This window comes from Lichenostomus cassidix, chromosome 1Ab (assembly GCF_008360975.1).
Source record: "Lichenostomus cassidix isolate B80296 chromosome 1Ab, HeHo_3.0, whole genome shotgun sequence".
NCBI lineage: Eukaryota > Metazoa > Chordata > Aves > Passeriformes > Meliphagidae > Lichenostomus > Lichenostomus cassidix.
In genome coordinates, this window is record NC_139481.1 from 2,563,887 (window position 1) to 2,579,750 (window position 15,864).

General features: G+C 44.8%; 1 protein-coding gene across 2 annotated transcripts in view; it reads right to left on the minus strand.

The window, feature by feature from the left end:
- The window catches only part of B4GALNT3 (beta-1,4-N-acetyl-galactosaminyltransferase 3), a 52,286-nt gene that overhangs the window by 23,974 nt on the left and 12,448 nt on the right, over positions 1-15,864 (minus strand). The window lies entirely within an intron of this gene.

Below are 15,864 nucleotides of genomic sequence, written 5' to 3' on the forward strand. Positions count from 1 at the left end.
CACTTAGTCAGCAACTAACCAGCCTGCCAGCAGCTCAGTGCTGTGCCCACGCTGCACGACAGCTCCAGCACGAGGGGCAAGTGCCAAAATCTCCATCAGCCCTGCCTTCCCCCAGGCTGGTGGCTGACCAGCTCAATACCCACACACCAGGGAGCAGAGCCAGGCTCTCTCCCCATTTTATTTAAAATAAAAGTCACCCCCAAAGCTCTAGGAAGTCCAAAGAAGTTGGCTGCCTTCGTATATAAATGGAACCATCCTGAAAGCTACAAGTCTAAGTGTTTAGATTAATGGTCTGAGCCTTCTACACTATTCCTACAGCCACAGGTGGCAGGAATGTGCTCTGAGGGGAAAGAACAGCCCACTGCTGGGGAAACATTTGCTCTTTCATAGCCAGCACACCCATCTTCACCCAACCCACCCAATCCAGCAGCACAGGACACTCACTGTGCCCTGGGTAGGAACATGCTCCATCCATTTGATTTGGAGGGGGCTTTGCAAGCCACATGGCTTAGATCATCCCCCAGACATCTCTGGGCTACACAGAGGCCAGGGCAAACCCCAAACCATCCCAGGAACTAGAATTCACAAACAGCCCTTTGCCAGATCTCCTTCCCTGGCTACACTAAGCTCTTGTAAGTTATTGTAACTACAAGTAGGGTTGAAAACTGTCTCTACTTATTCTGAATCTGGGTCCCACAGGGGCTGGCAGAGCGAGCAGAAAGTGAAGATGTTGAAGCTGTCTCCTATGGTGTGCTGATCAAAGGGGACAATTAACGAAAAGAAAGTGCAAGAAACATGAAAACCACGAAAGCAGTCAGAGATTCAAGTGAGAGACACGGCTCTGAGGCAACTAGGGTGTCCTGCTCTCCTGATGTGGGTGGTGGCTTCCATGTGTGGGTTTCATTCAGGACCTGTTAGATGCTGAACAGGCACAAATTTCTGACCTAGATCTTCCCACCCCCAGATTCTGATTCGAAGTTATGTGTTTAAGTTCATGACTAAAAATATTAAGGTCAGTATTTACCTTCTGCAGATTTTTCAGACACTGGGTGAGTAATCTACTGATTAATACAGCTAAGCACATCTTGTGCTTCAGGAGCTGACTGTCATGGGAAAAAAAAGGAGAAATTCCTTCGTCTTTACATCATTTTATGTGTAACTGGTGAGTTTCCCCCTTGTTCAGAGCAATGAGACAGAAACTACTGTTTGTGAGTGTCCTGCAGTTGGACACATAGCTCCACTTGGATGGGGCTGAAACAGGCTTTGTAGTTCACGTGAAACTCAGCACTTGCTACTTTGAGGCCTCCTTATACTAGTGGGAGAGGACAGCAAGCTTTTTTTCCAGAGAACAGAGCCAGAATCATAGAATCATAAAACATCCTGAGTTGGAAGGGACCCACAAGGATCACTGAAGCCCAGCTAGCTAGAGAAGAATCACACAAATCAGGGCAAAAAAATGGCAACAAAAGTCAGTTTACCCCTGGAGAGTCACTGAGGGATGACACCAAGAGAAGCAGGCCTTTTCTTTTGTTCAGAGGGGAGAGGTTATTTGGCTTCATTGCTATACTCAGCACTTCAATGCCCTGTGGAATGAGCTCAGGATGAAGCAGCAGTAACCTGCCTCTTCTGGGAAGGGGTGCTGGCCAGCACAGCCAGCCACTCTGGCTGCTCCACGGCTGGCACAGAGCCTGCCTTCCAGCAAACACAGAAGCCTGGCTGCACAGAAGTGCCAATGGCTGACATTTCTTTGACCCTTGGAAAAGAGAAGAAAGGGAGGCAATTCTCTGTGTTGAGCAAATATTTACCTAACACATCAGCCAAGCACAGAACAGACAAAGGAGCTACGGATTAATCTGGAGGCAGTGATTTCCTTGCTGGGTAATTTGCGCTTTGGCAAGCCAATTCCCCAGCGTGGTAGGAAATTATTTTCAGAATATAATAGGATCAACACTCCCCTTAGAGAAAGTTCTTGGCACTCCAGTTCCTTCTGAAAAGACTGGCTTTTCTCTGGGGGTCTCCACAGGACACCCTTGGAGAAGGACCTGGTTTTGCCCATGCTTTCCTCACTAAAGGGAGGAAACTACAGAACAGACAGATCTCCTCCAGCTTCCTGCAGTCAGAACACTTCCCCAGGCTGACTGCTTCCCAAGGTTTTCCCCCCAGCACATGTCACAGGATTCCAGACATGGCCTTGCAGGTATCCATTCCTGTGTGACAGCTGGAGAGGGGAGCCCTGAGGCCACATCCACTGTCCTGTCTCAAGAGCACCTGAGCGAGGTGATCTCCCACAGGCTCAGCCTGTCCTGAAGCTCTCCATCAGCACTGCTCACTGGCTCCAGCACTCTCTGGATGGCTACTTAAAGTCAACAAGACTACGCCTGGAAAAAAGCAGGAGTCAAGAACTAAAATACCTCAGCAAACACTTCAGTGGTACTAAGAAGGAATGCCAGAACTATTAGCTTTGATGGTTTTGCTCCAGTCCCTCTACAAAACTGGTTTTGGCTAGGATGTGAAAAGGCAAAAAAACCATGAAGGCAGAAATCAAAGGCTTGGGAAGAGCCTGTCTCAAAGCCAGGGGAGATGTTGGGCCAGTGTTGCTGCCACTACCTGTCAGAGATGCACCAGCCACCTCCCTACATTTCTCTCTTCTGGGCATCACTTCCCGAAGCATTTCCCAACACTTCCCGAAACACACCAGCTGTTTTCCAAGGCTATTTTCTCACCTCAAACACCTCCAAGGAAGGCAACACTGATGCAGGCACAGCTAGCCAGAAGAGCAGCCAGCCTTGCTGCCACATACTCCCCCCTGCCTGGCATCAGTCCAATCTCCTCTCTACAAGCAGAGGTCCATCTTTCTACTTTTGCACCCCAATGGTCCAAGGTTCCAGTCTCAGAAGGTCAGCCACTGCCTAGAACATGATGGTGTCAGAGAAAAGTGGTCTTTTTTCTCCCTGCTCCCATCAGAGTGGCTGGCAGATGCCTGCTGAGGATACCCAGCAGAGCCAGTCCTCAGCTGCCCCTCTGGATTCAAGATGGGAAGCCCTCAGAACTCGAGCTTCCTACTGGAAATAGAAGCAAGTGAACACAAAGAAAAGGCAAAGAAGCTGAGGAAAAGGTTGAGACAGACACTGCATCCTACAGCAGAAACCCCCACCAGAGGCAGCCAGTCTGGAGCCCACAGATCCAGTGAATCAACCATTAGGAGACAGAAAAGTCATACCAAGAGAAAATAAGCCGGAGATGATTCTTGCTGAGGTCCTGGTCAGGACTGAGGGCCATCTCTGCCTTTTCTCAGCCATGCTTTTTACTGCTTTTGGGTTAAAAGTCAGCGAAGGAAGCTGCAAGTGGAGATGGAGAGATCTCACCCAACAGTTGTGACTCTGCCAGAGCAATGCACTTGAAACCCAGTTCAAGAGGGGAAAAAAAAAAACCAAAAAAAAAGGAAAAAGCAGAAAGCCACAAGCAGAGATAAGAGACAGCAGTACCCAGGGAGCTATCAGGCCTCGGGGCAGCAGTGTGACCAGAGGTGCTCTGTGTGCTCAGAGATCAGATCCATGCAGCCACTGCCATGCCCCTGGCCCCAGACAGCACTCTGTGCTTCAATCAGCGTGTGAAGATACCTGGCAATGGTTCAAGGGGAAATCCCAAACCCACTCAGGTGATCAACTTCCCTTCTGAAAGATGAGATTTGATTACTCTGCTGTTGTTACTGCTGCTTACATAGCTGCAAATGCTATTAACGCCCACATACTAGCCAGCCCTTTTGTAACCTTGCTAAATGGTTTCACTCAGCAGCCTCAGGAAAGAGCAGGTCCACAGGCTGTTTTGTACATTTACTGGTGTGAGATTTGCCTTGCTTGAACTTCAGTATTTGCAGTGCTTGGAAAAACCAGCAGGTTGTGAGAGGAACACAGAGTCAGGTATTTTTTATACAAGCTATGTTTTGACTTTTATTCCTGCTTCTAAGGTAAAAATAATTTGCTACTTTGATAGTGAACTGTAACATTAGGCATTATTTTTGTTTCAAAAAATACCTTTAATCCTGGAACATTTGCATCGGTTTCTACCAATTCATTCCCAGTGACCACATCCTCAACTGCTGACTCACACTCTGCTGTCTGCCTCATTTTATTTTTAATAAAAATAATAGTAACAACCTTAAAAATTCCTACCTAAACCTCAAGGTGACTAGCACAAAAAGCAGATGTTCTATCTGGTTTTGATCACTGCAAGTGATACTCCTGGCAGTTTCCCTGTCATCTGGAGGCACTGGTGAAGCCATACCCTTCCAGCCAGGACAGGCAACAAAAAGCCTATTCCATTGAGGTAATAAGTTATTTAAAGCTAAAGTTTGCCTCCATTTATCAGTACCTCAGTGCAAGAGATCACAGGCACTGCACTTGGACACAGAGCTGGCAGGCTTCCTGCCTGCTTTAATTCAGATGTACTGCATCATCATTAACAGCAGCAAGGACTCATTTTGCAGAGAGATGAATGTTTCTAAATGCTTTCAAGCACCAACAGATCTGCTGCTTTGATGTCCATGGTATCTGAATAAACGTAATTAATAAGAAGTAATATATGTAGGCAGCTTCCCTCCCCTGAGCACGGGGAGGTACCTACAAAAATAAAGAAAGAAAATGGCAATTTTATGCTCGGCAGTTGTTGCCGTCTGTTTTCCTTTCTGCAAAAGGACTGTGCTCAAGAGAGCTCAACAAGGTCATCCACAAAGCTTTCAGAAAGCTTTTTTAAGTGCATTTTTCTCAACTGATCCAAACACTGCGGCACACAGACTGCTCAAAGAGCTTTCCAAGACTTCTTTTTTTTTTTTTTTAATACAGGAGCTGTCTAGGATGTGAAGCTGAACATCAACTGAGCAACAGACGTTCAAGTCAACATTTGCTACTGCTCTACCAAACATAGCTAATGCATTATTTTTTATCTTGGATGGGGATTTTCCTGAAGACTCAATACCTTGCCACTTCCACGTAGATGCAGCATTGCCAAAATATCTTCTTGCAGCTTGATTTTCAGTCAAGTTCTGTGAAGCTTCATGCTGTAGAAAGTGCCATTCACTGCTTCCATGAGAAAAACCCCACACCTTACTTACATCTCCACTTGCCATTTTGCTCAAAGCTGCTTTAGCCATTTTCTTCCCCTGAATTCACCTCAAAAGCAGTAACTCACTCCTGTTGAAATGCACTGTTTCAATGGTCTCTGTGAGCAAAATTACTGCCCTACCCTTTCAGTTTCAGTGGTGACTGGAGGCAGACTATGGACACTATTATCAGGAGAGGAAAATAAAGAAGGGGCTGGACAAACATCTGCCAGAAATGGTGGAGGTAAGGTTGACCTGACTCCAAGGCAAGGAAGCAAGCTAAACCAACTCTCTGGCAGGCCACCCCAGAAATATCTCATGATTTGTTTAAATTACTTTCAATTGCCTATGTTCTTGAGGATAGCAGAATGTTCTGCCCATAGCTCTGCATGGGACGCCCTGCTCTGACATCCAACAAAGCCCTAAAGACAGAGACACCTCTCCCTGTGGGACAGCACAACAGCTCTCCAGCAGCTATGAGAATATCAAACCCACAGGAATATAACAGATCTTCTAATAAAACAAAGAGGAACTGACAGTGCAATGGTTGAGGTACTGCTTTGGTATTTCTCTCAGGGTATGTCAAATTAGAAACAACCTGATGATTGCATTTTAAGTCAGATGAAACTCTTCTTCTAATATAACTGCAGTTTGAATGAGGCTCTAAAACTACTCCCAAGAATTTCAGGAACCCCTATGTAAAAGTTTACTTCCACAGTTTCAAAATTCGAAGCTATGACTTCTGATTCAGACAGCTTCATTGAATGATTTGTGTTGAAAGGGACATTAAAGATTGCTCAGTTCCAACTGCTCTGCCATGGGCAGGGACACTTTCCACTAGACCAGGCTGCTCAGGGCCACATCTAACCTGGTCTTGAAGATTTCCAGGGATGGTACATCCACAGCTTCTCTGGGCAACCTGTAGCAGTTACCTTAGCACTCCCACAGTAAAGAATTTCTTCCTAATATCTAATCCAAACCTGCCCTCTTTCAGTATAAAGCCATTCCCCCTTGTCTTATCATTACACATCCTTGCCAAAAGCTCCTTTCCAGCTTTCTTGTGGGCTCCCTTTAGGTACTGTAAGGCTGCTATAAATATAATCAAACACGGATTAAAATGGCAGCAAAAACCAACTGGAATATCAGGATATTCTTCAAGAATGTCTGAATTTTCTCATCTGACCCTGACAACACCAAACCTATGCTCAAAGATCTATCTGACCTCTAAGCCTAAATGCCAGCCTTGATCTGTCTTTGCAGAGGAGCTCTGCATGCAACCTGACACCAGCAACTCTATTTAGCAAAGGTGAGATTTGTAACACTGATTTCTTCTGAATCATCATCAAATACCAACTGCTAGTCAGGGCAGACAGACATGCAAGACAGGCTAACATTTTGATAAGTAATGGAAAATCCTATATACCTATGCCTTAAAAACCACATAAAGCCTCAGAGTAAGGGGGTAAGAACATGCTTGAGCTCTTCCATGCCACAGGCTAAAACTCCCATGGACAAAACAAGCTGCCAGTCCTCCCTTCAGGCATCCTGCTCCAGGCAAAGGCATGCTGTGCAATGGGATGGGCTGAAAAACACAGACACTTCTGGGGAGGCTTTATTTACACAACATGGGTTGCTATGAGGAAAAAATCAGGGTTGTGTAAACTCTCTTTATAGAGCTCTTAGCCAGTGACATATTTCCAAAATATGAACTTCTGAAATATTGTTTCTCCTCTTTCTTAGCTAACTGCCACGTCAATGTCCTGCTTTGGACCTCAAACCAGCCTGTGCAACACACTTGACAAAAATCATTAAGAAAGCGGGGACCAGGGGGAGTTCACAGAAACTACTTTTTGTCCCATAGAATATTCTGAGTTGGAAGGGACCCACAAGGACCATCAAGCGCAGCTCCTGGCCCTGCACAGGACAATCCCAAGGATTCCAGAGAGCCTTGTCCAAATGCTCCTTTAGCTCTGGCAGGCTTGGAGCCACGACCACTTCTCTGGGGAGACTGTTCCAGTACCCAAAAAACCTCAGGGTGAAAAACTTTTTCCTGATATCCAACCTAAACCTTCACAGAGACAAAAAGCAAGAGCCTGTATTTACTGTTACCCTAGCTTGCTAAAACACTCAAGCCTAAATCCCACTGTCTTTGAGAGAAGATTTATCAAGTTTGCTGAATATTTCCAGCCTGCTAAACCCAGACAGACTCCACTCTCACCAGGGATTATTTTTTTAATGTGGTGCATTTCAAGTAACTTTCTCAAGAAGACTTAAGAGACACCACACAAGAAGAGGCAAGAAGAACAATTTTAGTGTGTTTTACAAAACTTGTCTTTTAAGTTGATTGGTTTTCAGCATCCCAGGGTTTCTCTCCAGCCCTCCCAGGCTCTGCCCTGCCCAGCTCTGTGTGTGGAACACTATCCTTGAACTTTCCTCTAAAGACTCCAGTGTGCTGCTATCATCTGCTCACAATGAGCACATCTGCAGATGTGCAGACATACAATTATAGGAAGTACAAATAAGAGCCCTGTGTAAGGCACAGCACAGCTGAGAACCAGGGAGGTTTATGACTCAAGCAGTTTAAAGGACTTTTTAATGGCTAACATAGAAGATGAAGTTTGCTTTAGGAAAGTGCATGCAATAATAATGCATGCACTTAGTGCAGAAAGAGGAGAAACAAAGCAACTATTCTGCTCTTAGCTGCTCCATGGGCACAACCATCACTGAGAAGGGTTTTGAAACTGATGAAGATCTTTCTTATCTGAAGTGCCAGCGATTGTTAAACTGCATCTCTTATTTTTAGCTGATTCCAAGTGTAGATGCTTTCTGAACACCAAGTAGAAAGCGATCAACATTCTCAGGGAAAAAAAAAAAACCAACTTACATACTATTACCTCTTGTCATTCTCTCCCTGTATAGGAAGTTGGAGTTGTTGCCAATGGTTCTTTTTTTTTTATTGTGACGCAGCTTAAATATGTATTATTAGTAGTAGTAGTAGTATTATAGAACTTTGAGCTAGGAGCTGGAAACAAAAATTCAAATGCTTTAGCAGTTGAAATAGGATGGTAAAACTGTGTCATTACTGCAGTTTGTGAGTGACATTCAAGCTGTCTTATAAATTTAACTAATTTCTGTGCTACCTTCTGGTATTAATAAAACCTGTGTGACAGGTCTAGAGTTTTACCACACTGCCCTAAATTTCATCAAATCAAGGGAACCGTTTCTACTGCTCTTTCAGAACTTCCTGCAAACTGAAAAATTATTTACCGGGAAATTTCTGGTTTGAGCTCTGCTCAGCTTCTGCCCCAGACAGAACAAACTCAGAGCCATTCACAGGCTGAGATGCAGCTGAACTTTGCAGAGCCCAGACTGCAGGGGCCAGCCAAATGCTGCTGCAGGGCCCCTGTTTTCCTCAAGCAATCCCTGCCACCAGCAGGCATTCCTGAAGGCTTCCAGGAGGTGATCCTTCACCCAGCAGGAGACAGCCGGGTTAGTTGCCTTGGAGCTGGGCCAGCATGCCTTACAGAGCTATCCTGTTTCAGTGGAATATTTCACTGTGCTGTAGCTTTCTACCAGAGCATTAAAATTGCCCTTCCAACTTGCTTAAGGTGGCTTGCAAGGACTGATTGCAAAATTATTGTTTTCTTTCCAATGCACTGGAAATTTCCGTAAGTGAAAGAAGAGGGCTTCCTACTGCCCAGCACTTGTCCAGCTAATGAACTTTGGGACAAACGAAACCTTAACAACTGTCTGATCTGCCTCCTGTGTAATTCAGTACAGGAAACTCACACAGTAATTCCTGTACTGGCTCCAGAATAAATATCCAACAAAAATGCCATCTGAAATGGGTTATTTACATGGTGACCTGAGATTTCATCCAAACACTCTTCTCAGTCTCTTTACTAAGTTTTACTGACCTTTTCCACAGGCTCCTGGTGTGATTCCTACCAAGCTCTACTGACTGTTCAATTTCAGTCCTTTTCCATAATGGTAGGAGTGTACTGCCTTATACAACCTAACCACATATATCAAAATACCCATTTCTGGCACGTTCTGCCAAAACTGAAGGCAAGTGAAAGCAGCTGTCCTCTCTATTGCATTTCGCCAAAAGTTATTTATTATCAATCCTTCATGTGCCTCTGACCCCAAACCACTCACAAAGCTCCAGGTTCTACACCAGACCTCAGGCGTGATGCTCTGAAACACTGCAGTGTAGTTTATGTGCTACACACTGTTTTACAGGAAAAGTTCCCAGGGCAGTGTCTCCTGGGATGGAGATGAGAGGAGATGAGGACTCTGTGTGTCTATGACTTCCTGGGCTCCAAAAATAGCCCAGGGCAGTTAACTCTTCAATACTCCTTTAATCTATTTTTAATGCATGCTAATAGCAAAGCACAGAATTGCTGAGGTTGGACAGCACCTCTGGAAATCATCTGCTCTCAACTCCTGCTCAGAAGTGAACCTCACTGTCACCTACAGCACCAGGATCCCAAAGTGCTTTCCTGCAAAGCTCCCTAAAACAACTCCTATGGGATTCTCTGAAGCAGATCCCTGAACATGGCAAATCTTCTCTCATGAAGTCCAGGACTGTAATTTGCCTTGTTCCATGTTAACTCCAGTCTGTTCACCACACAAAGCAAAAACAATTTGTGAAGTGTTTTTAAAACAGCCAGTCGTATAAATACACTGATAACTCTCAGCCCCAAAAGTTTACAACTTCACTACTTTTGAAAAACCTGCCTTTAAGTACCTTGGAAGGAGAAGTCCCCAGGGAAAGTGCTGGGATTTGAGCCAAGCCACACATGTGCCTATTTAGAGCCTAAAATGGCAATACAATTAACTATTTCAGAATTTGCAAAAATACTGAGAGGTTTCCTCTGTCACTCTGTGCTTCCCATCTCCCCATTAGAGATGCACCTTCTTCACTGCAAGTTTCAAATCTGTGATCAAAAATCTTTGTGATACTGGAAAATGAGAATGTAGGGACAAAAGAGATGAGATTGAATGCCAGAAAGAAAAATGAGAAGTTTTGCAATCTAAGTTTATTATTCATGTCCCTCCTATATTAATGACATAAGATTTTTTTTTTTCATTCAAATAAAACAATCACAGAATAATATCCAGGCTACCACATCAGCATTTGATAGGATTTACAAAACCTGGAGCAGAACATAAGTCCTGTTTGCTGCAAGATCTGGGCTGCTTGAGTGAATTTTGTAACACCTTTTTATCCTTGACTGTTTTTTAGTCAAGATTTGATGGTGAGACTAACACAAACCTTATTCACAAAAGTACGGTCAAGCTCTATTATTTTACTTTCTAAAACACCAAATATGACAAGGATGGAGAGTCTGATTCACAAGGTCTGTGCACTCAAGCTCACACAAATTTGTAACAAAAATGCTACTGGTTCTGTTGGAAAAATCAGGCCTCTGGGTACTCTGATCCTCATTAGATATAAGAAAAAAACTTACTTTTTAGATTAAAAAAAATCTGATCTCTGTATCTCAGAAGCTGGCAAAGTAAGCCTCACTGGGTTTAACTTCAAATGCTTGTAACTGCATAATTTAGAAATGTCAGAGCAACATTTTTTATTCATCTTTGCATATGATCAAAAGCACGACTGTCACAAAACCAGAGACACACAGCACGTCCCAGACCTTTGGTGAAATCTGGTCCCTAAAGCGTTCAGTTGCTGTGAGCAGCCCTTGTGGAAGGATGTCCTTTATGAAAATTTCTAACTATTTTGGGTCATCTCAAATAAAAGAAGAGTTTAATTAGCAACTTCATCGCTGCTACAGACTGAAAGAGTTACAAAAAAGCCAGAGAGCATGCACAGTTTTCCAGCAGACTCCACAGAAATTTTTAGGATGTTTCTAAAACCGAGTCCCATATCTAACCCCAGAAAGTCTTACAGGTCTTTTTCACAAAACCTGAGCTCAGTTATGCTAGCAATGTGGTGGGCTCTCTGTATGGGCAAGATCTCACCCAGCAATAGCTTAAATGAGAGGAAACACACCCCAGGCATAACACTATCTTAAAATTATTAGTGAACAGGAAACATCACAGAAGAGAAAAAACCCTCCATTTTTTTTCCTACCAACTCTGCAATTACAATATGACTGTCTAGTTTCTTCCATCCCTCCTCAGCTCTCTCCACACTCTTTATTTATTTTCTTTTCTCCCTCAAGGGCACTCCCTTGCCCTTTCAGACTCTTACAGCCTCTATTTTGGGGGAGCACACAGACCTTCCCATCTCCCAGCAGCCCTCCTGAGACTCCTCCTTAAAGCTCTCTCATGTTTCCTGGTGAGCTCTGTCTTCTCTTTCATCAGCTGCCTGCAAGTCCTGCCCCAGTCTTACAGCACTGGAAAGAAACACAACTCAACAGCATTAATAAATGATAGTTGGTCCCTCCTCTCCCTTTCATCTCCTCTTCTCTGGCTGTAAGCAATCTGCCTGCTCCCAAGGCAAGGAGTATCTGCAGGGCCAGGCTGTGGTGATGCCTTGTCAAGCCCCAGGACTGACTCCAGGACAGATTGGCATTAAAGCAGGTTGGTGACTGAGCCAAAATGTCCTCCTCAGCTGCTCCAGCCTCCTGCCAACACCTTTGGTGTGGAGAACACCTGGTGGGTCCAGAAGCATTATGTTTTATCTGGCCACAGACTGCTCCTGAGAAATCAGCCACCCCTCCCTGGTCCTTCCCTGCTTGGTGCCCAAGGCTCTTCTCAAAAAAGCCCACTAGATTTTGTGACTCATCCCTCACCCCAGGGTAAAGCTAAGAAAAAAGTAATGATGAGGAAAAAAAAGAGTAACTGTCGTATGAAAAAAATTTATAAGCTATTCTTTCCACCCAGGACTTCCCCATCTCAGACATGAGGAAAGCACCAATTAACCATTACAGCATGCTCCCAGAGCCCCAGCAAGGGCTGGGTGTGATGGACACCAAATGGCCCTGCTGACTCCTGACCTGGGGAAACCCTTAGTGCTCCTGTCCTTACAGTGTGGGGTCACACTGCTCACAGCAAAGCAAGTCCTTTCCCCTGCCCAGTCTGACAAGACATAGCACTGAACTCTAACAGATTGATGGGAGCAGGATTTGGAGAGGCTGTGACACCCATGAACCTTAGAGAATAAATCCCTAGTGAAATCCTGACTGCTTCAATACCACAGCAAAGCAGGAGCCACAGAGGAGCACACTGGTTCAGCAATTCAATATGCAGACTTTAAGTAGGACCCATGAGATGCCAAAATACAATTGCAAAGAAGAGATTTAGAACAGCATCTCAGTATCCTGAATTTTTTTTTTTTAGTAGCTTGCTCCAGTTTGCTCTGCTTTCATATCAAAAGGATGTTTTCTAACCAATGGTGCTGCAAACCGCAAGCTGGAAAACCAAGCCAGGATATTTTTTGCTCTTTAAAAACAAAAACATCACCCACCAGGGATTTTGCCCAATGGTCAAAACTGCCCAGCTGCTCATTTGTGTGCACAGCTGTATACAGTTTGAACAGAGCTGTACAGCTATAGGAGTGGAAGGAACAGAGCAAAACCAAGCTGCCACAACCAGCAACATTTAAAAGATTCTTTTTACCACTCATCTTCCCAGTAATTAAGGTAGCTTTCTTCCAGCTTTCTGAGTGATTGAACCACCCTGGAAGAATCAACCCCAACATATTTTCAAACCATGTTTTGGTTTACTCAGAGAGGGCCAATTTTTAATTCACTTCTTACAAGCATTGACAACTGGCCTGGATTATCTAAAGGCTAGTGTTAGCCAGATCAGGAGGAAAATAAAAAAGCAGTGCCCATACAACTGCTAAACAACATCAAATACATGCCAGGAGATTTTAATCTGCTCCTGGAAATTCCACAAAGTGAAATCAACATGGTAGATTATCTATTGCAATTTCTTCACTCAACTCTAAGACCTTCTGCCAGAGATACAGTTCTGGGCATGGAACAGAAACCACAGAGGCCTGCCTAGGGCTACTCAGCAGGCAGACGTGGTCCAAATTTACTGAATGCTGCTGGTTCCAATTAGGGACCAGAGCTGGTGCTTTAATTCCATCTTACAAAACAGGGTCTCTCTGAAAAGTCACAGTGTATGCACAGTAACTCACCGTGCAGGAAATAAAAGCCTTACGTAGGAATTTAGTAATTAGCAGATCAGGCCATTGGTTCATCCCATCAGATAATCCACCTTTGACCAGCAGCCAACATCTAATGTTTAAGAGGCAGAAGAAAACAACCTTCAAAAGTACCTTTAGCTGCATTACTTTACAGACAAGGAAAAAAAAAGTCCTTATGACCTACAGAAACAGTCAGCTTATGCCCTGCAGCACAAATAGTGATTACTCTTCTCTTACCATGCATAGTTGAAAGTGTTACTATTAGTCATAAAATTATCCAACCCTTAAAAAAAAAATCCAGCCACACCACTTGCATCACTGGCTCCTGCAGCACTGGATTAACAACGCTGAAAGTACTGAGCACATACACAATAGACTTATTTGACAAACAATGCTTTTTAAGTTCATGGCGTAACTCCCATTAAATGGTATAGTGCTGAAGGAAATCAAGAGACTGATGTTATCTCTAAAGCCACTTTGAATTCTGCTATAGGATTGGCTTTAAGTTGTCTTTCTTCAAGGAGGGGAGAGAAAAAGGACACAAGTATCTTACACAAGGAAAGCTCTTTTGCCTTAACCAACTTTGCTTCCTTCCCCTTGGTCCTTCTCAGACCTCATGACATCCCAGAGCACTGAAGCACACTGAGCTAGCTGCCCCGCTCCAGACAGAGATGTATCTGGGTTCAAGGGAATGTCAGAGCTCAATCATGCCTGTTTATGTTCCCTTCCATTTTTAAAACAAAGCTGCTCCGGACCATATTGGCTGCAGCCCAGTGGGAGCCCAACCACTGGCTTCTGTGGGCTTAGATCCAGCCCATGGCCTCGCTCTATTTATGTTTTGATGAGCTGCAGCAAGCGAGGCAAACAGCTTTGTTGCACAGCCAATTTTTTACCATACGAACTAGTGAGTGACTCCTGGGCTGCTTCTCCTCCTGAGCAGCCCCTGAGTGACATTTTTGAAAGAGGTTTCCCTGTGTTTTTCAGTTTCAGGTGTAAGGTGTCTGGTTTCAATGTGGCCTTTCCAAACAACTCCAGTAACTCAGAGGGATCCAGTTACGCAGAAGAATGATGTATTGGTTTGACCATCTCAAATCTCACACAGCCTGACTTTAATTAGCTCCTTCTGGCCTGGCTTTGAGCTCAGAAATGCTGTGGTAAATCTGGAGTAACTCCCCTGGGCAGCAGAGTTTTGAGAACAGTGTTTGGACCCTGAAGTGAAGTTCTGATCTTTTACACCCCTGCAAGGGCTGACCAGTGTAAATGACCACAAGAGCAGCTCCAGGCAAACCCAAACTTCCAGGGCACACCTTTCAAACCCAGGTGCCCCTAAGCCATCGAGTTTGACATGGACAAACATGGTACTTCCTGCAATCAGGACCTTGTCATGGCATCCTCTGCTCCCCTCCTGCATCAACCCTTCCTTGGTATCCTTGTCGTGGCTAAGAGGTCTGTAGTAGACTCCCACAATGACATTTGCATTCTTTGTTTGCTCCTTGATTCTTACCCAGAGGCTCTCAGCTGTGAGCTCCATCCATTCTAACTCTTCTATTACATACATTCCCACCCCTCCAGGTGAGGAGATGGTCTGGGACAGTGGAAGAATTTGAAATGTAAATGCATGGCTGCAACCCTAGAAAGGAAACTTGCAATGGCCATGTCATGTCTTATTTATTCCAGGATCTGACCTCTCGCATACATGAACCTTGTTCTCCACCTTACAGGATCCCAAGAGGTAAAAAGATTGTAATACACTGCAAGCTGTGCAGTCCCAGGAGTTTGGCAGGAGATAGCAAAGCTTTCACAGTCATGAAAACATTCAGGGAGCACTGTGAAAGAGCACTAGGTAGGTGAGGTCAGCAACAAGCAGGTACTTGCATGCTGGGGTGGACAGGTATGTGTGAAGAGGAGTGAACGTGGGGGAGCACATCCACACACCCAGAGAGCACAGGGAGGAACGTGAAGCTGGGAGATGAGGTGGGTGGACAGCCTCAGAGATGAAGGGATGGAGCCTTTTGGCAGGGAGGACAGATGTTTTGCAGGGAGGAGCAGAGCAGGGTGTGGAAGGCAGGAGGAGAGGAAAACTGGTGCAGCAACATGAAGGAGTGAACAAGTGCTGCAATCACTGACGCACAGGCTGGGGTTATCCAGGTGCTGCCGACCTCCCGAGGGCAGGGAGCTGTACAGGAATTGCAGCACACATCTGTGATTGCTACAAATGTACAATGGTTCATTGGGACAGCTTTATGTGGAGACAGCAGCACGTATTAGACACACGCTGCTCACTGACATCTCTCACCTGGGAGCTTTCACTGCAGGAGTGTCCCACACAGAGGATCCTTGGCTATCACCATGCATGAGGGAAGGCAACTAGAGAAACCCTATATCAACAAGGGACCAACACTGAAGACAAAGTGCCTGAAGCCACTTGCTCCTCTGAAGGGGGAAAGTGCAAGACACAGCTGCCTTCCCCAAGCTGTGGTGAAAGAAAGTGGTGCTTCCTTCACCTTGCTGGGGTTCAGGCAAATAAATCCTTTCCAGCAAAAACAGTAGCCCCGAGCAAGTCCTCTTTCAGCTGTAGGAGGTGTATTTTTCCATATATTTTATACTTGGCCTTTCTTCACCCGTGCTAAAAATACTT